General features: G+C 35.9%; 1 long non-coding RNA gene across 3 annotated transcripts in view; it reads right to left on the bottom strand.

Annotated features, from left to right (window-relative positions):
* LOC108445453 overlaps nt 1–20,134 on the bottom strand; it is a 370,042-nt gene that overhangs the window by 190,684 nt on the left and 159,224 nt on the right. For all 3 annotated transcript variants that reach the window (XR_001860308.1, XR_001860310.1, XR_001860309.1), the window contains 3 exons: nt 12,007–12,215; nt 10,634–10,776; nt 401–579 (listed from right to left, as the gene is read on the bottom strand). This is a non-coding gene — a long non-coding RNA (uncharacterized LOC108445453). The remainder of the gene's footprint in view (nt 1–400; nt 580–10,633; nt 10,777–12,006; nt 12,216–20,134) is intronic.

Here is a 20,134-nt window from a genome sequence, read left to right as displayed (position 1 = left end):
TGTTGTATGCTTTTAAGTATTTACTGAATGTTTTACAAGGAAATATTTTTTCTAGGACTGTAAATACAAAGAACTCCTCTAAGCAAAGGAATGCCCAGCAGGCTGTATTTTCTTTCCTTTTTAAATAATACATTTGCTTGCTACTGGCCTTGGAAATAAACTTCCTCCTTTACCACGGAATAAACGTATCTTGTTAAGTTCCAGAGTAATAACTCTTTGGTTTTTTCATACATAGTCAAGAAAAATTCCTAATATAGTGAACACTGTAAACTCAGACTTGAATAAAGGCTACCATCTTTAGTTAAAATTACTAAATATAGAGGCATCTAGATAAATTCTTATATATAAGTATACCTTAAATGTAATCTTCTTAAGAACATTGATATTTGCAATTTTTTACCTGAATAAAATCCCTATAATAGAGATGAACTGATGCCTTTGTCAGGGATGGTGAAATGAAATATCACTGCTTGCTCCAGAAGTCTGCAGCACAGCAGGACATTGAACCCTTCTCTTCTGAGTCCTAGGTTAGCACTTGAACCACGGGAGAAACTTTCCTCCATCTTCAGGGGATTATACCTGTAAATGAAAATGGAAAGGAAAACACATCAGTCCACATCTCTTCACACATCATTCACCTCTCAGAACCTGAGGAAAAGGACACTGTCAAGCTTTCTCAAGGAAATTGTCTCTTTTGACTTTTTTCTGGGATGTAGAATCCCAGGTCTTTCCCAAGTACCTAACAGTTAACTGAGACATATGAAGCAAATGAACATTGGATGGGCAAGTTAAGTTGTTGCAAAATAATTTTTCTAAGGATTTGAATTTATGTTTAAAGTCTAAAGGCTAGGATATGTAATGGCTAGATCTTAAACAAATGCATAAAATATTAACATCACTTCAGAAAACTCGAATGGAGTACTTCTCCCCATAGAAGACACAGTACACCTTCAAGTTCCATAGAGTAAGAGGCATGGAGAAGAGTTGTAAAGCTGGGTGAGGGTAGAGGGAAGAAAACAAATAGAGAAGAATAGAGCCAACCCCTGTCTTATCTTCATGGAAAATCTCCAAGTTGCCCTGAACTGTTGGCCCGAAATGCTGGTTCACTCCTGATTTTAGAAAACGATTATTCTCAGATCAACACTTTTTGTTGTTTGGTACTGGATGACACACTAGGGTGAATACCCTTTTAGGCTCTTTCAAATGCCTCAATGCCAACTGGGCATTGCAGAAATTCATGCTGTCCAATACTGGACAATTAAAACTCCAAAAAATGAAACAGGCCTCAGTCTCACTGTCTCCATGTCAATTCTGAACAATGGGGAGAACTCAAGTTCCAGATTCACTTTTTTTAGTTGATTAATTTATCGATATATTTTCCTTTAATTTTTCTGCATCACAATCTCACTGCCTAAGGCTTTTCATGGTATTAAAAACAACCAAGTATCACTCACCTCACTTGGCAAAGAAGATTAAGCAAGGACGGTGCACTTCTAACCCTTGATCCTCAGTCTGATCATATCTCCAGACTACACTATCTCTATGGTTCTATAGAGATACTTCATCAGCATGAAATTGTTACACAATAAAGCTTCTTGCTGCAAATATACACCAAAACATTCCTTCACATGTTCCCATGAAAACAATTGGTATTTCACAGGCTAAATTTCTCAGATCTAGAAATCTCAGTCAAAATCCTTGAAAATAAAGATATCGAGCATGGTTATTTTGAAATTAGGTGGTTTTCAAAATTGCTGTAGTCACGGACAAAGATTATGTTAGGAAACTTCAGTGGCTTCATTCACCGAGGAATGTATGTTCTGATCTGGGCTCTCCCAACCTCAAATACTCATTAATACAGGGTGTGTGTTCTCTTCTGTGCTCTCTTTGTCGCACAAAACAAGGAACGTGTAAGAAAATAGTGAAGAGAAAAAAAGGGTTTGAGTTGAACACTGAACTTTCCAGTTAATTATTTTCTTGTAGCACTGTATTAACTTAATTCTATGAAATGAACCAATGGCAGAAGACATAGCTATAGCTAAACCTGTTAACTTTAATTTCTATTTAATTTCCAGGTGAAAAGAATTTTGTTCTCACTCCTTGCCAACTGACTTAGGTTAAAAGCTTCTTTATGTACTTGAGTTGGTACAGCAAATTTAACTCTTTACTTTCATACTTGTTGTGATGTACATCTCTTGCTGCAATACAATATACCCTTTGTTGTACCAGTTTAAATATCATCCATACATGAAAGGCAATGAAATTCTATCAGCAAGTTTTTTTTTCTGAAAGCAGGCTGTGTTGGAACAAAATCAAAGAAGAAAATAAACCCATCCTGCTCCTCTCCAGCTTTCTAAAACTTTCTCAGGTTCTGGAAGATGGGAGAGAAATGCAATTAAAACAATCCATTAAGTGCTTTATTTGCCACCTGCCATTCATTGAATACCTGCTGATAAAAGTGAGTTTTTTAACTTGCAGATTTGTCCTGATAGACTGGAATTATGAAGGTTCACAAGTGCTCCAGGAGACACATGAGGATAAATATAGATTCAGTCAAATCAAATCAAATTTGGCAATAAAGACGTAAGAAGTGAATTACTTTTAGCTTGCCCCAAGTTGTTTAACAGAACCAGGACACTTTATGAAGGCAGTTTTGTTTAAAAAACGCAGAAAGCCTTGTACTGTTCAATTCTTCTGTTACTCTGTTAGCTATACAATTCACAAGCTGTTGCATTTTTCAATAGGTATTTTATCCAAAACTTGTCATATGTTCAGAGGTGCTTAGATAATGTTATTTTAATTAAACTTTTTAACTGTCACTTTTTATGCTATAATATATTTGTGACGTAGCTACATTAAATATTCCTATCCTTATATCAACATACTCACTGGCCAATTTCAGTGAAGGTGTGTGTCTGTACTAGCGTTTTATTTTAGATATTCCCTGCTCTCCTGAAGTGAATGTCCCAGCTGTTCCACTTTACTTTTCTGTGGGTTGCACAGGATTTGGTTCCTTCTGAACAAAACTGGCTCAGAGTTGAAGGTACAGGAGTGCTGTCACCTCATGGCACTGGACAAGAGCAAGCCTGAGGCAGCCAATCTCCCTACATCCCACTCCATTGTTTGTAGTGTGAGTGTGATCATCAGGTACTCAAGAGAGGTAATTTGCCTCATATATTTATTTTTGGTGAGTTTTACAAATAGTGTAGCTTTCTACATGTTTGTGAAGAGAGAATCTTGTATTACACAGCACTGAAAATGCTGAAAAAAAGGTCCCTTGCTGGATGTCAAAAAAGAGGTTGAGGAGGGGGGAAAAGAAATGTTTTCCATTAGTGTTATTGCTTAGAGATCTTCATGTGAAGAATTGCTTGGTGCACTAGTGAGGTGATATGGATGTGCAAATCCAAGGTAGCTGGGAATGCAAGATTTGAACACTGAGTCCAACTGTTATTGTTAGTACCAGTAATTAAATGTGGCATCAAAATTTTCTTCCTTTTTACATATATCTTTTTCCTCCTTGCTGGTTGCCTCTTACTGTAACTAGAGAAAAAGTATATGTCTTCAAAATGTGAGTATTTTTCTTTTAATTAGAGAGCTTTTATAACCGATTCTCACACTGTTTACTAAAATGCACTTCATCCTACTGATTAAAGATGCTGGAAAAGCTGTTATCTGCAACATATCTCTATGTCACAAATCCATATGATCAGATAGAGCAGACCAGAAACGCTCTGCTAATGCTAAAGTTTGTGTATAATTGACAGTGACTATTCATCTGACCTTATATGTTAGATCATGGAATTCATTAAAATTCAGAAGTCAAATACATAATGTAAGTTCGAGAATGTAATGTAGTCACAGCCTCAAAACTTAGTTATATAAAAAAAGGGCAATTAAAATTCAGTAGTCAATTTTCATTGCATGTACACTTATGAAACCCTCGTCTTTTGAGGATATTAAACATAGGCATCTTACGCAGACAGTCATACTGATTCTGATTTTATTTTAATGTTCACCTGAATATTTTCCAATTTTTAGATGATAAATACCTGAGGTCAAAATAGCGACAGCAGATTCTCAGCACCATTGACAAACTGGGATAGTTTGTAAAAAAGCTAGAATTACCCAAGTAAAGTTTATAAAGTGATTTATTTTATATTAGTGTCCTTATGAAGGCATTTACTCAGATTATAATGTCAGCATTTACAACACCAATAAAAATAGGGCTTTATACTACAACAGGCAGTGTTTCATTTTAGTAGATCAGGCAGGTGCAGCATTTTCATTTCAGCAAGTCTTTCTAAAAACAAGGTCACTGTAAAATCATTCCTTGAACAGACGATTGGGAGGGAAATCTAAAATGACCCTTTAAGAATTTTAACTGGCATGTGTAAAGACATTTTTAGGTTCTCAAGTACAATAATTTCGAGTGAAACTAAAAAGTAGTAATTTCTCTAGTTAAATGCTTCAGGTCTGTGATTGACTCAGTTTCTTAATCTTTCATAATGGATGTTAAACAAAAACTAAAATAAAGACAGAGTTATTGTTAATCCACCAATATGATGTTAATTGTTTTTACATGGACCATGCCAAGGATATTTATATATATATAAAAAAAAAAGAAAGCAAAATAATTAATGCTAAAAGTTTCTTTTAAACTAAAAAACCCCATGAAACCTATGTAAAAAGTTGGTGTTTTTTTCCCTCTAATGAAATGAGCTCTTTACATATAAATTATATTGTAATAACAGAGCTCCCTGGTGGAAAAGATTTCCTTCTCCTGCTGGCAAAAATTAAGATAATCACAGATGGCTAATGATCAAAAATACTGACTGACAGCTCTGAAGTACAAGGCATAGATAATATTCTCAGAGCTACAGTTTATTTATACTCAGAACTGGCTTTAGGCACCCACAAAATGTGCATTTGTGATGTCCTATTATAAAGGAGATCTTTTAGCCACCAGTTCCTGTTGCCAAGGTTTTTCCTTAAGACTAAACTGATCTCCATTATTATTTCACCAAAATACTTGTGTTTAAGAGCACCACTTATTTGAAACAATCTGTAACTAGCTGCATTTCCTTAAACATGGAGACATTTTTAGTAGCATTATAACTAAAATATGTATTTTGAGTTCTTAGAAATACTGTACTATACTTCAGGGTTTATATACTGCAGAAGTCAGTGAGGGCAAAGAAAGGGTACTGAAACTCGTTAGTTTCTTGTCTTTGAATGATGGTGTACAAAGTGTCTGGTTTCTTTGGTAGTGCTCAAAAACCTGTAAGGAGTTTGGTCTTGCTCCCACTTAATGTTAGTTGAAATGTTTACTTGATTCAGCCAGGGTGGATGAGCTTATAGGTAATTCTAGTTTTCTCAAATGTTTCTTATTTATCGCTTTATGGCTCCCCTAAAAACTTTGCTAAACATTTTGTAGAGTAGAAACCTATCTTTGATTTTAAAGCACTACTGTGCTTTAGGCTTGGGATTGTTAAAACCTTTCAGAACATCTAACATGCAACATCAAATGTTTTCTAACAGAATGTCTGCCTTATTGAAATATAATTTCTAGCTCCTGTAATGTAAATGAAAAGCTGGAAACATATTCCAGACCTATTTAAAAGGTTTGATAATAGGAATGCCAGTTTTAAATATCCCAAAGTATTACCGATTGTGTATGAGCAACATTTCCTATGAAATATGGATATCTGAAAAAGTTTCTGCTTCTTTATCTGTTTAACTTTCAGGTACATATTGAGAAGATGGCGCAAAAAAGGGCAAAGTTCTTTGAACTTTGCTATTGATTTTCTCTGAACTTCAGCAACCAGGAGAGAGGGAGAGAGGAGGAGAGAGAGAGAAAGATACTACTTATGGAAAGTCTATACAAAATTACACCTCACTGGACACCTGTGAATGCAGAAGGGAATTTTCAAAAACCCAAAACTGTAGGAGAACTTACTGCTGGAATTGGCACTTGCTTAGACTATGCAGTTCATCTCCACAAGCAGCATAAACCAGGCTTCATTAATCACAGAGCTCCCGGAAATACTCGCTTAATAAACCTTTTGATTTTCAACGAAGTATGATTTTTTGGGCATAGGCTAATGATTTTTGTGCTGACAGAAATAACTTTGCTGATATGTTGCATGGTCTCAGACTTCAATATAGGTTCACATTCTTTTCATTCAAATGTCTGATTGGACCCATGCTATATGAGCTGGAAGCTTTGAATATAAGGAGCACCCATATATCAACACAGCTCCCGTTGTTCCAGAACAGTGTAAATTTTACAATGGCAGGCATGGAGCTGGAGTAATAATTAATACAAACTTTTCCCCATGCACACAATATTTTTGTAGCTATGTTAAACTTCATCCTAACTGAAATTATTTCAGCAAGTAAGTTATTTCTTCTAAACATGTGCAATTTATAAGTAAGTCTGTGATTTACTAACATTCTAGCCATAACAAATTTATCAAAAATGACTTCTTAGAGTAAAACCTGATATACGTTAACAACTCAGAAGTCAGTCATAAAAAAAGGGGAAGGGGAGAGAGAGAAAGGTAGAGAAAGATTGAGAGAAAGAACTTTTTTTTCATAAAGGAGGTTTTAGGAGCTACAGTGGCTTCACAAACCATCACTTTTTAAGAGCATGTTAAGAGCATTCCACCTCTTTTGAAACCCAGTTACAGCTAAGTGAACTATCACAACTAAACTATTTCACTGATCTGAACAACAATAAACCAAAATGAGTAGAAGTACTAAAAGCATGCCTGAGGCAACAGAAACTTTGGTGTTAATTTCCATCTCTTTCAAGTGCATTTGATGAATGATGTGACAAAAGAATCCTAATTAAAGTCGAAATCCTGAATACTAAATAAATTAGAAGTGCCACTACATTCATCTTCTACAATGATAATACTGCCACTTCTACTCCTTCTCTGTGCCCCTTTGCTTACATCTGTGGCAGTAACTCAGCAAAGGGCACTGCCAGCACAGATGGGAAAATGGATACTCTTCCCCAAACAGAGAGATAATAGGACAGGCCTCTTTGTTTCCCTTCACTGCCTTCAATTTACACAAAGAAAGCCTACCAGGGGCATTCAAATTATTTTTAGGTATATATTTTTCCTCTCAAATTAAAACTTGACAAGTGACACTACGCTATCTGGTCTTTACTAGCCCTAGAAAAGTTGCTGTGTTTATGGCCATTAAATTTTTATTTCTTTTATTACTGGAGAATCATTAAGTATATGTATACTTGGAGTAATATATAATACTAATGGGTTGGAAAGCAACACTGAAGGGATGAAATTCTATGGCTTGTGTCACACAAGGCAGAGAAGACAATCATAAATGACCTTAAAATCTATGAATCTTTCAAGGAGCTGCCCCATTCAATAAGCAGAGTGGAACATGAATTATGACTCCCGAGAGACATCCTTTCCCTGCTCCCCTTTTGTTCCAGGGAGCAACTCTGAAATACTTCAGGAGAAGTTTATATCCCCAGTATGCCCAGGCAGTAGGCTTGTCTTTTTCCATTCTCTTTCCACTCCTTAGAGAAAGAGGGCTGTCAAGGGAGGAGGCCCTTCTATTCCCACCACAACTACAAAATCTGCCAATGCAAACAAAAGGGGTGCTTCAGTGACTCCAAATCCCATTTGTACTGTCTGTGGCCTGTGACAAGAGAAGGCCTAAAAGGCTGTAGTTAATCAGGAACTCAAAGGGAGCCATGTAGTCCAATATCTCAGCCACTGACTATTAGTCAGTGACTAATAGTGCCTGCCTGTTAGAAAAAAATGTAAAAACATAATAAACACGTAGTGATACTTCTCCAAATTTTTCTCCCAGCCCATAGCAGTTTATAGTAAATTCTGATTCAGAGTTCATAACTTTGTATTTAATGTCTCATGAGGTACTGCCCATGCACAGAACACACATGACTTGACTGACATGGTTAAACACTGCAACTGCATAGGTCATACCAAGTGTCTTCTTTAATTTTCTTGCAATGATATTACAGTTCTTGGCTCCTTCTAAACAATGTAGTTTCCTTTATATTTTCTAAATTATAAAAAAAACCACTTTCATTTGAGGTTTTAAGCAAGTTTTCAGATTTGTTGTACCAAACTTTTTTTTTTAGAGGAAATGGAAGAGAGAATTATCTTAACAAAAAAGATAGATTGTCTGCTTGTATCTGTCTGATATATTTTAAGACCTGATTTTACACCTAATCTAGCTCATGACATTATAATGAGCTACATTTTTTGAAAGTACTGTGAATGAAAACAAAGTTTGTGTACATGTGGTATATAATTTCCAGAATTCTTGTCAGTAGGTGAACTTTGCAGCCCTAATTTTCTCCTATGAATTTTGGACTGATGTTTTAGAAAGGACATTTTTTGATCTTAACTGTGATAGTGATCATTTCAGTGATCAGAGTGGATCATTGGGCTAATTATTCTATATAGGTAACTATAGATAGGTTTAATAAATTGCCTAAATAGTAGAGACATGCTGAGACACATATAGTGTGATATCATTTATTGAAGTGCCTATTTTGCACAAGAACAATTGAATATATGCAGCACCAGCTCTTGAATTTTAACTTTGCATTCAGCTACCAACAGTAAAATATTTTATTTCCAATATCACTACAGATAAAGAAAATTTTCAACCCATCTTTAAAAACACAGAGGATAACTAATTATCGAACTAATTCTCTCTCATACAAACACCCTGTGATATAAGTATGCAACTTGGATTTTACTCTGTGCTTAAAAACCACAGTTTGACAGTCAAAAATCAGACTTCCAATTTTTCCTGGTTTTTGAATGACTTCATAAGACTCATATGTCTTGAGGTGACAGTCAAGGATAAAGAAGGGAAGCAAGAGATGCTTGAAAAAATAAATCGTTGGAACTTGAGAGCTTAGTAATTCACATTTCTGCTTTGTAACAAAAACATTAACTGAAGCAGGATGGACTTCTCTAAACTAAGGCAAGAAAAGGCCTTGGAAATTTAACTTGCCCTTTTTCATGTACAGTACTACAGAGTTAAACAAAGTCACTGCAAGCTTTCCCTTCTTAGGGATAGACTAGATTGTATTTGGTCTTCACCATCACGTTGACTTCATTACCAGTGACCTTGATCCTTTCTGCCACTGTCTGCTGTGATCCCTGGGGATTAAATGCTCAAAGGTTATAGACTTACATACGTGTATATGAGTTGTCATCTCCGGATTCTTAATAATTGATTGTCAAAGCACTTTTGCACCATGCACCTTGCTTGTTTTGGCAGAACAAGTGCCCTTTCTCAGCTCGATGTTCAGCTACTCTTCTTTAGGGTCTGTGAGTGTCAATTGGTGCGATAAAGCGTAAAAATACAAGCTTGTCAGTAATGACCCAGTTGGTAGCCATCAGAATACTTGGCTAAAAAGTCAGAGAAAGCTTTTCGAGTTCTTGTGCTGGTTTTTTTGTGTTTGTTTTTTGGTTTTTGTCTTTTTCCCTGGGACTTTTGAAAAATGTAGCAGAAACCATTTTCATTAAGAGAAGTCTAGATTTGACAGAGAAATTCAAAGGAAAGTATCCTCTTCAAGAGCTAGAGAAGAAAAATGTATTCTGGTCAATATTTCCAAACATGAAAGTGATCTTCAACAAGTTGTAAAACTACTACTGAGCCAAAAAAAAAAAAAATTTAAAAAGAAAAATTTATGTCAGGTCTGAGATTTAGGTATGCTATGAACATATAAATATAGGTTGCTAGGGTTTTTTAAAGTTTGTTCGTTAAAACTTTTTGTTAATTTTGGTTAGGTTTGTTGGTTGGGTTTGGGAATTTTTTTTTAATTTTTAAACTGTCCTATTTTCTGTCCTATTTTCAGTGGTTTTATTGAGGATTGTTCATGCTAGTGAAGACCAAATTACATAAAACTAGTGGCCTTTTATGTTGATTAAGCTTAGAAAACAACGTTAACTGAACACAATAATTTGTTAAATTTGTTGCGCACACCAGGCAGGTAACAATAAGTTTTATAACGCAAGTATTTTTTTCAAGAGGTTTAGTGTCAGTGACATAGAGGAGCATCCTTTCGTTAGCAGACAATGTTTTCTGGAGTTGTAGTGTGCTATTGTCACCATAAGATAAATCAGTAATGTATTGGACAGAGTAAACTGTTCCTGTTGTGTAATGCTTCCCTATCTCTCTAAAGACTTAGAACATCTTTTATCACAACAGGGGGAAATTTGGATCTTTTATCAACTTGTTCAAAAAGCATTCCATTTAAATAATGTGTCTGGAACTGTAGTCTATGGCAATAATCAGTAGCTTATTAACCTTAATCATAACAACACATTATCACTATTTGGTTTCACGTTGACTAATTTGCAGAACAATGGGGAAAAGCACACTCAGCCCATAAGACTGTTCCTAGTTCTTGGCACTGTATAAATATAGTGACCCTCACTTGAAATGTCAGAGACTTGAGAAAAAGCTGTATCATATGATGAAGGAAGAGAGTCAGGGAAAAGAGGATCATGTAATCAGAGAGTTAGTTAAAAAGTAAACACTTGTTAAACCTCTGGACAAAGTGAGACCATCATCAAACAGATACCTAGAGAACAGAATAAAGGTCAGTTACCTTTTATCATGTTTGTGTAGCTTCAGTTAAACTAACAAGCAGCAGCATGTGCTTAGGGTCATAGTTAAACACTTTTGCCTTGATAAATGAGCTGTGTATTAGGTGCTTCCCTTTCAAGAACATGGCCATATTGGAACTCTGATCTACAAAAAAAAAGACATCAGAGAAGAAAGCAATTTACCTGGGGGCAGAAATCAGTCATTTCAGGTGGTAGAAGGAAATAGTAACATGTAAAATAATAAAATAATGAGTCAAAACAACTAAAATGAAGCAGAGAAACCTCAAAAATAAAACCCATCACTTCAATTTTGGGGAGTGAAATTGCAGAATCCTTTTCTTTCCAGATTTCTCAAAATCGCCAAATATTCTTTGTCTTGAACTATTTCGGTGTTGATGGTATATTTCCTCAAAATTGCACACTTCTTATGAAAATTCTAGTTCTTGATCCTGATGATTCTACTATTTCATAGGAGCCACACATAAACCTACTGCTAAGGAAGAAATAAAACCATAAACCTTACAAGGGATTTAGACGTCACCATCCTCAGAGGAGGGCAGGTAGATGAATAAACAGCACTTTCTAAAACCATGCTATATGGTGTATAGACCATGCTATATAAAAGTTCCACTGAGTTCATTCAAAAAAGGAGTTTTTAGGGGTATTAATTTCTTAGATACTGTAGGACTACAATATCTTCAGTGGGGAAAAAATGCTAGAACTGCAAAGTACATCTTAATAGCATTACAACAAAATAAGTTCAAGAAATTTAGGTTCTGTATTATGAAAATAATGTTCCTAAAATTGTTTACAAAAAAAATTTAGGCGACAACACCCCAAAATTCATTACAACCAGTTCTACTATATTAAAGTAGAAGAAACATGAGAACCTTCTGCCTTTTCACTGAATTATGTTATGCCACTGTACCTCTTTAAATGTATACTGCAGCTTAATAATTAGTGTCATAGCATAGCAAAGTTTCCTTGCATGATTTGCACTTCATAGGAAAATGTGAATGTGCAAACTTCAATTGGCCAGAGCATTCACACAGAGTAAGATTCTACTACAGGCTAAGCTTTTTAATGGTCACAGAATCACAGAATGGCTCTGGTTGGAAGGGACCTTACAGATCATTAATTCCAACCTTCCTGCCATCGGCAGGGACATGTTCCACTAGACCAGGTGGCTCAAAGTCCCATGTAGCCTGTCCTTGAACACTTCTAGGGATGGGGCATCCACCACTTCTCTGGGCAACCTGTTCTGGTGCTTCGCCATCCTCATAGTGAAGAATTTCTTCCTTATGTCTAATCTAAACTTGCCCTTCTTCAGTTTAAAGCCATTACCCCTTGTCCTACAAGTACATGTAATAAGTACCTCTCCAACGTTCTTGTAGACCCCCTTTAGGCATTGGAAGGTGCCAGACCTTTCTCTTCACCAGGCTGAACAACTTCAACTCTCTCAGACTGTCTTCATAGGAGTGGTGCTTCAGTCCTCTCATCATCTTCATTAGATCCACATCCTTCTTATGTGGGGGCCCCACACCTGGACAATGCTTCATTGTACCTGTTTCTATGATAGAGAGACTGGCAGCAATATGTTTATGCTTTGATAAGAGTTCAAAAACTGTTTGCTGTAAATCACAGTAGGATATCACTGTCACAGTGGCAGTGGTGCTACAGCCATGAACGTTAAAAGGTCATAAAATATTTTTTTAGTAGATCAGTTTTTAAAGTTGAAAAAAAATATAGACCAACTCTTTTTCAGATGTCATACACAGTGAGTCATAATATATTCAAAAATTTCTATAAAAACCACAAGCATTTGTTCTTCCTTCAGAACAAATTTGTTTTAGTTTCCTTCTCTATTCTTCTTATGTTCAATCAGAATAGCAAAACACATGAAAATTTCTAAAAATATCAAATCAGTTTGAAACACTGTAGTCCATGTTCTGATATTAGAAGATTTGAAATTATAATGGAGAGTATTTCGCCAAAAATTTATTTGGCACATGTCACTGCCCTAGACCACAATTATGTGGTAAAGTATCTGATAAAGATCTGCAGAGATTTGGGTTCTAAATCTGCTAGGCACTAGACAGTAAAAAACTCCAGTAATTCACACAAGCCATGGGATAGGACCGAGAGAGAAATGTCTCACATATACTATACATGAAAGGACAATGATTCCACAAAAAATTTTAGCTTATGCCATATAAACAAGCTTCCAGATTCAGGACACTGGAAGCAAATATCCATGTATATATACATATTTTTATCTTCAAAATATCTATATATTTAATTTATATTGCTTATAAATAAACAAAGAGTTGCACCTAAAACTGTATCTTCATTTCATAGCAGTGATTAAATTTATCAATTATTTTGTAAAAATGTAGCTTACAAATTCAAGAATTTGAATTTTACTGAAAAGTGTGCTGTGAAGAGATTCCACTGTTAATGTAAGTATGATGGTCTGTTTCAAAATAATGCAGAAAATGTATCTGATTTTTGCATTATTCTAGGTAAATATTGCCCATAAAATTCAATGACTATTGAGACTTTACCTATGTGGCAAACAGTAAATATAAAAACTGAAATTAACTTTCTGTGTGTTATTTGGTGTTTTAAGATAAACAGTGGAAACACTTAGGTGTAAAAAAAAAAGCTGATCTTTTCTCTTATCCTGCTGACTGTTAGTCTTTCATCACACATTTTTCTTATGCAGCTGAACAATATCAGTTTAGTACATAAGATGCAACCATGTCTTCACTTAATAAAGAGATAATATTTTTATTCAGCATTTATGTTGATATTTTAAGTATCATGCACACTGCTAAGTAGTCATAAGATCAAATGCACTTTGGCTTAGTTTCCATATAAAAATTAGAAGGTGTTAATTTTATTACCACTCTGCCAACATATTTGAAAGCATATTAATGAGTGTTAATGTCATATGCTTAGCCAAAAGAATTCCTGAAGTCAGAGTGCTGTTTTATCTGCTTTAAAGCTTTAGTAATAAGGAGTTGAATAGGTATTTTGATAAGTATTTTATATCCTGTTAGCCAATAGTTGGATACAATTGAAAAATCTCCTACTGTGTACACAGAAATTATGCTGTATTTTGGTAAAACAGTAAACCTGATGACAAAAGTGACTGAATTACAATAGAATCTATCAAAAATATCCAGACAAACACAGAAATAATTATATTACTCAGCTGAAGAATTTTCCATTTGTCAAGATAAACATTCTCGAGTTTTTATTTGGTTTATTTTAAGAAATTCCAACCAGTTTGGATAATTAATTACATGGAAATCACTATGAAACTATTTAGGTTTCCTCTAACAAAATATTTCATTTTTTTTTTCTTGCAATTTTTTCAGTCCCGTAAGAGACTGAATTCATCAAGGAATTAGATGAGAAATGGAAGTTTCTGTTTTAGAAAACAGAATGGCAGCTAGACAACAGAAAACAGATGCCAATTATTTGCCAGTGTCTGTGGTAGAACAAAATATTTCATGACATTTACTTTGCCTTAGCAAGGCTGCCGTTGATGTCAGTCAGCAGGTTCAGAAAAGAGGGTCCATATGATCTAGGATTGAACAAAAATTCTACACTTTGGTAAAGATGACAAGATAAAAAATGCATAGTTCTTTTTATAGAGTCAGCTAAAATAGCACAATCTGAAATAATACTCTCTTACTCTGTAAAACCAGAGCTGTTTAATAAACTAAGTGAAAACAGAATTTGCACTTCTTGGACTTAGAAGCCACAAAATAGGATTTGTTTTGTCACACATTAAACGGGAAAGAATTCAAGCTGTGCAATAGAAAATAAAATATTTTGTCAGTACATTGGCTATTTTTATTTTCCCTGAGTACACATTTGTAAGGTGGGCTAGTCTTTATCATGTGCCATCCAAGGGAACCAGGAGCTAGTGCCATGTTGCTTACCTTTAACACACCAAATCAACATGGTATATATTAATCATAAAAAGCAGACCAGCAGTAAATAATTCTGTTAAGCTAGGAGCTAGGACAACAGTTAAAACTTCCAGTTTGGACCTGTAACATTTTTTATGTAGCAAACACCCTAATTAGATGATTACACTGACAAAACATGGTATACTGTTTGTGGTTTACCTATTATATTAACATGAACTGTACAGATAAAATGCTTTCTGGAGATGGAAACTGTACTCCTGTTAGGAAACTGTCGGCATCATTCTTCCAGCCAGATATTTCTTGCACCAACTAAGTCTTAGATTAAAGGCAAAGAATGCTCACCCAAACAAGAGTGTCTTGAAAAACAATGCTGGTAATGGAAGATAATGCAGCTGAATGGTTACTTTTTGTGCAGGGCTATATATACAACACAAAAATCCATGAGAATCCACAAGGGAGAAAAAAAATGCTGCATTTGTTTACATCTGGTCTTTAAAATAATTACAGAACATAATACTGTCATTTCATATGGGAATATCTGCTACCTGTAATATCTGTAATATCTCATGTTCTTCCCTAACGGAGGGGCTCAGTGTAACAGTGTAACCAGTGGAGGTCCAAGCATGTTTAGCAATGGGAAAGGAGTTGCATGTGACCTACCAAACACTATCCTTCACATCAGTCCTCCTGTCCTGACTCAGGAAAGAGATGTCTGTAAAGGCCTTTTTAACCACATTGTGTCTTCAGTTCAGCTTGTACTTTTGGAGCCTTTCGTTACTGTGGGCCTGCCACCACTCTGTCAGTGATAACACTTACAGCCTCAGTCCATTTGCCTCTTTACATTCCTCCCTCTGAAATACTGATAACTTTAAAGTGTAATGATATCCCAAGTATACCATACCTCAACCACCTCACTGAGTACCAGATGATAAATCACCAAGTCTCATTCTAAAAACTGTTAGCACAAAATTCTGGCAGTCACATAAATGCAAAACATAAATACCTACTGTTTTGGTGGCTGTGCTGCTGAGAGATTAAGTGGAGATAAGTGCCTGTGAGATTTTAGCAAGGTTTTCTCGGGGTCAACACACATTTTGAAATGAGTCAAAACACAGAGAACAAAATAGAGGAACAGTGCAGCTCCAGGATGACATCACTGCAACACAGCGCCCCAATTCTGTTAGTAGCTATTTCACACATTCAAACTTTTCTGCAGTTTTAATTCACTGTTTTTTGGGGTTTTTTACATGGTTATTGAAGTCTGCAAAATATACTTTACTGAGGTTTTTTTTCCTGAATGTACCTGCTTTCCCATAATAATAATAATCTTCACAGTCATTTTCATTTATATTTTAGAGAAATGGAATTCATAAACTTTATAATATTGACATTCCTGGCAAAAAAGATTCACCTAAGCATGTGAAGCATGTTGTGCTATGATTTTACCTAGAAAAGAAGTTTTTGTTAGGAAAAAAAAAGTGGCTTTTCTATTAGTCAAGAATTCCTGCTATAAAGAATCAATCTTCACTTAGCACATTTCTTTCAAATTAAACGAGGGCTAAGCAAGACTAACACACCCTCCCTGAATGATGAGCCAGCATGCTGAGGAAGAAAGGCTGAGAGGTGGAGAATGACTTAATGATGTCATGGGGAACGCACTGCTGTGGCCCAATAGTACATCTTTTACTCCTGTGAATAGTTCCACTGATTTCAGTTGAATAGTCCTGCAGGATTAAGGCAGCGATTCATAAATGTTTTAAAACAAGGCCAAAGCCCCAGTCATATTTTAAGACTCAAAGACAGGGTAGTTTCTATCTAACCTAATAGATCAGAACCTCCACTTGCTCATTAGCTGAGGACCTCTGCCCTCCTTTTTAGGCCCAATTTTCTCAGATGAACTGTCAGATGGAATCTGCTGCAACTGTACACAGGACAAATTCCATGTCATTAATGGAACAGGTGTTTAATGATTTTGGATGCATCAAGTTTACCCAGCTTCTTAAAAGATCTCTTCTCATGTATAATAGTGGCTGCAACACCAGAGATCATTTTCAGAGAAGGTTGGCACCTCCCAGTCTATCAAATCATCAGCTTTATGTGCTTGCCTGGTGAATTTATTCAAAGAGATTTTAAAATTCTAAAGTTAAGAAGCTAAACAGTGTTTAGGATTCGTATTGCTAGTACTTATGGGGCAGTACTTCAGCCTCCACTGAAATCAGTAGAGTCTTATGTAAGGCCACAAAGAACTTGGACTCATTAACCGTAATATGAAACTTTCACACAAGCAAGATTAAAATTTTTTGAAGTATTATTTTAAATAAAAGTTCATAATTCAAAAATGTTTTAAATTGTGGATATCTACAATTAACATTTTTTGTCTATACAGGTATGAACAGATGCAAAATGAAGGTTTTATCGCAGTGAAAACTATGCATTTGATGTTTGAATGAAAACCATGCATTTTGACTTGGCACTGGAATTTAGCACAGTTTATTCCCCGATTTTATCCCAGCCACGTTATTTTCCATAGTGGAATAAAAGTGAAAGGGTTTAGCAGAATGAGCTTGTCAAGTTACATGGCACCCTCACAGAAAGGAATGGGAAGATGAAAGAAAAGTTCCTATACCAGGATGGGAAAGACTTATTTTGAAAAAAACTTTTTCATGAAAACATAGATAAAAAGAATAAGAGATTTTCCAAGCAAAATTAGGTCAACTGCATTTTAAACACTAAATCTCACTCAAGGAGGAATGAAGAGTTGTCATGTTTCTGTTACAGCTACTAATCTCTGATTTTATTCAGGTTTTTGTGTTAGTGTGAAGGATCTTTGCTGTCAAGAGCAAGCGGATCCATATTAAGAAGCCCAGCAAACTTAGGCCAAAAGAACAACTTTCTCTTTTTGATGGAGACTTTTTATACTCTAATATTCTGTCAAGTTCCAATTACAGTTCATTCAAAACAATATTAAACAGGTGGTCTCTGTGCAAGGAAAATTGTCACAATGAGTTGAGAAAAAATCTTTTTAACAGGACACCATCCAGGTACAGATAGAAGTCCTGAAGGCAGCTACTAAGGTTGCATACCAGTGAAGAACAATGCACACCCATCTCCCAGCAGCTTCTTGCAAAGCCTTGCTGCTTAACACAAGCTGCTAATGATCTATAAGCCAAGTGACTTTGGCCATGGGTAATTCAGGTGTCCAAGCTATTTTCGGATATACCAGATTGCCTGTGGTGGCAACCAGAGATGGCAACTATTCAGCCATCACAGCTGAAATCATTGATATTCACTTGCCAACAAATAACCACTTGGTCCAAGAAAGCACTTTACTGGGTTTCTAATAGGGGAGACTCCACAGAGGCTAAATAGCATTTTAGACAATCTAGGACTTTTGATACTTCCCCACAATAATGGCAGATACAACTCAAGGTCTAACATATGAGAGAGATAAAATGGCACTTTAAACCTATGTTTAAGTATCTTAAATCTCTATCTCTGCACCAGACCAGATGACAGAGTAGGTGGGAAGCTAGTGGGCCCAGTGGTAGGTATATTCTCAGGCATCAATTTATACCAATGACACATCCTCTCAGATGTCACAATGAAAGAGTTATTTTGCTAGTAAAACAGCCATCACTTTTGCTCATAATGTGTCTCTTTGTTTAATAAACTTAACATGAATATATGGTCCCACTATGTAGGACTGAACAATCTTCTTTTCTCCTCTCAAAATGTTTAGCCTGGACACTTGACTTCTGTCTTTGATTTTCTATTTGAGGGTCTGTATAAAGAACTCTTTCAGACAGCTGGAGTATGTAGGTGAAATAGCTGATATAGGATAGCATGCTGTATCATCATTCTTTTTCTTTGAGCTTCCCAATATCACCAGTGGTGAAGGAATTTGGAATATCTGAGTAAACTAATTAGGACCTAATTAGTATTATGAAGGGTTTTAAGACCCTTTGCCACTCACAAGCAGTTCTGCATAGCTGCCACCTCCTGTTGCATTTCTAGCTCACTAGGATTAGGAATCTCTTGCAGCAAAAGAAATGTATCTGCAAGAGGCAGCTACACTATGTGGATCCTGAACCTTAGTATGAGTGAGAAGGTCCTGAGTAATGACCTTCACATTTAGAAGGTCCAGCAAAGTGGTGGCAGCTATATCCCACATATCAGCTCCTCTAACATCCTAATTTAATAGGTACTGTGAGACCCTGTATCTAAATTTTCAGTGTGGAAGAATATTGCCCTAGATTGACCCCATCTGAGTTTGGCAAGGTCTGGGCACAGAAAGATGTTTTTGTGAGAGGCAGCCCCAAAGCTGAGCTGACAATGAAGCAGGAGCTGCCAGTTCCCATATGGGTTTTGGGTGTTGTTTCTCTCCTCAAAAGTAACAGACTGACTCAAAGTAGCTCCCACAAAGTTCTGAATGCAGATACTGGCCATTTTGTGGAGTCTAGACCCTTGTTACATTGATACACTGAATTTTCTGATAGCAGGAGTTGTTTCTTCCCTGCAAATCAAGAACTTGCCTCTGTGAAAATCAGTAGTTTCCAGCCTTCCTCACCCTACCATGAAGGCAGCACTGAAGTCACAGGGCAACCTGTGACAGGCAGAGGACCACCTTCTGTATGAACTCAGTAGAAGCAGAGATCTTTCCTGTTTAAAAACAGTATTCAATTTGCCTCCTCACAGAGCAAAGGCTGCTTTGAAACCATTCTCTTACATTGTCATTACTGTTGGGTTTTTTCCCTTGCTTATAGAGAAACAGGAGACAGGTTTCTTGTGCTGATACTAATTACATCAGTGTGAAAAAGATTCCTACTCACAGCAGTGTACTTTTGAATATGGAAAAAAAAAATATCTTTTTGTCCAATACAGATGGTCAGCTCATGTTGTCCCTTTTCACCCTGATCATTACCATCCTCCACCCAAATAAGAATATTCTTAGCCCATTTTTCATACTGATCATTGCCATTCTCACTGAAATTTGCCTTTAGAGAACCGAGGATTCTCTTCTTTCTTTCTTACTTTCCCAGATCTCTAAACTAAACCTTGTTTCAGCAAATGTATTGGGCTATGGTTTGGCAGCTGCAATATTTTTGATTTCAAGACTCTCATTAAATTAAAGAAAGTTTATATTTAATATTTACCTTTCTAAATGAAATTTTCTCCTTCATTTTTTAAACAAGAAAAAACATTATGTCCAAGACGCATTTTCCCTGAATTGTCCTTTGTCAGACAAAATATCAGTGATCATAGTTAAAGACCAAACACAAGTTTTCGCTCACTGTCTTGTAAATTAAGGTAGAAGACCAATACCCCATATGTTTGTCATGGTGCTTGATCTCTGGTTGGAATATGCAACCTTTTCCAAAATATCTCTTAATAGGAGGTCAGCATCATCTCTCTGGCATCTTTCATGAGCAGTAAGTTCTATGTGAAGGTGGAGAAAAAGGAAGCCTCAATCAAAAGGAATAACTCTGAACAAACCCATTTGTAACTTTCCCAGCATTACTATTTTTGCTTGCCAGTCTGGGGGCTGGAGGGAATGCAGCA

This window comes from Corvus brachyrhynchos, unplaced genomic scaffold (genome assembly GCF_000691975.1).
Source record: "Corvus brachyrhynchos isolate BGI_N302 unplaced genomic scaffold, ASM69197v1 scaffold142, whole genome shotgun sequence".
NCBI lineage: Eukaryota > Metazoa > Chordata > Aves > Passeriformes > Corvidae > Corvus > Corvus brachyrhynchos.
This window is presented reverse-complemented; position numbering and strand designations above follow the sequence as displayed.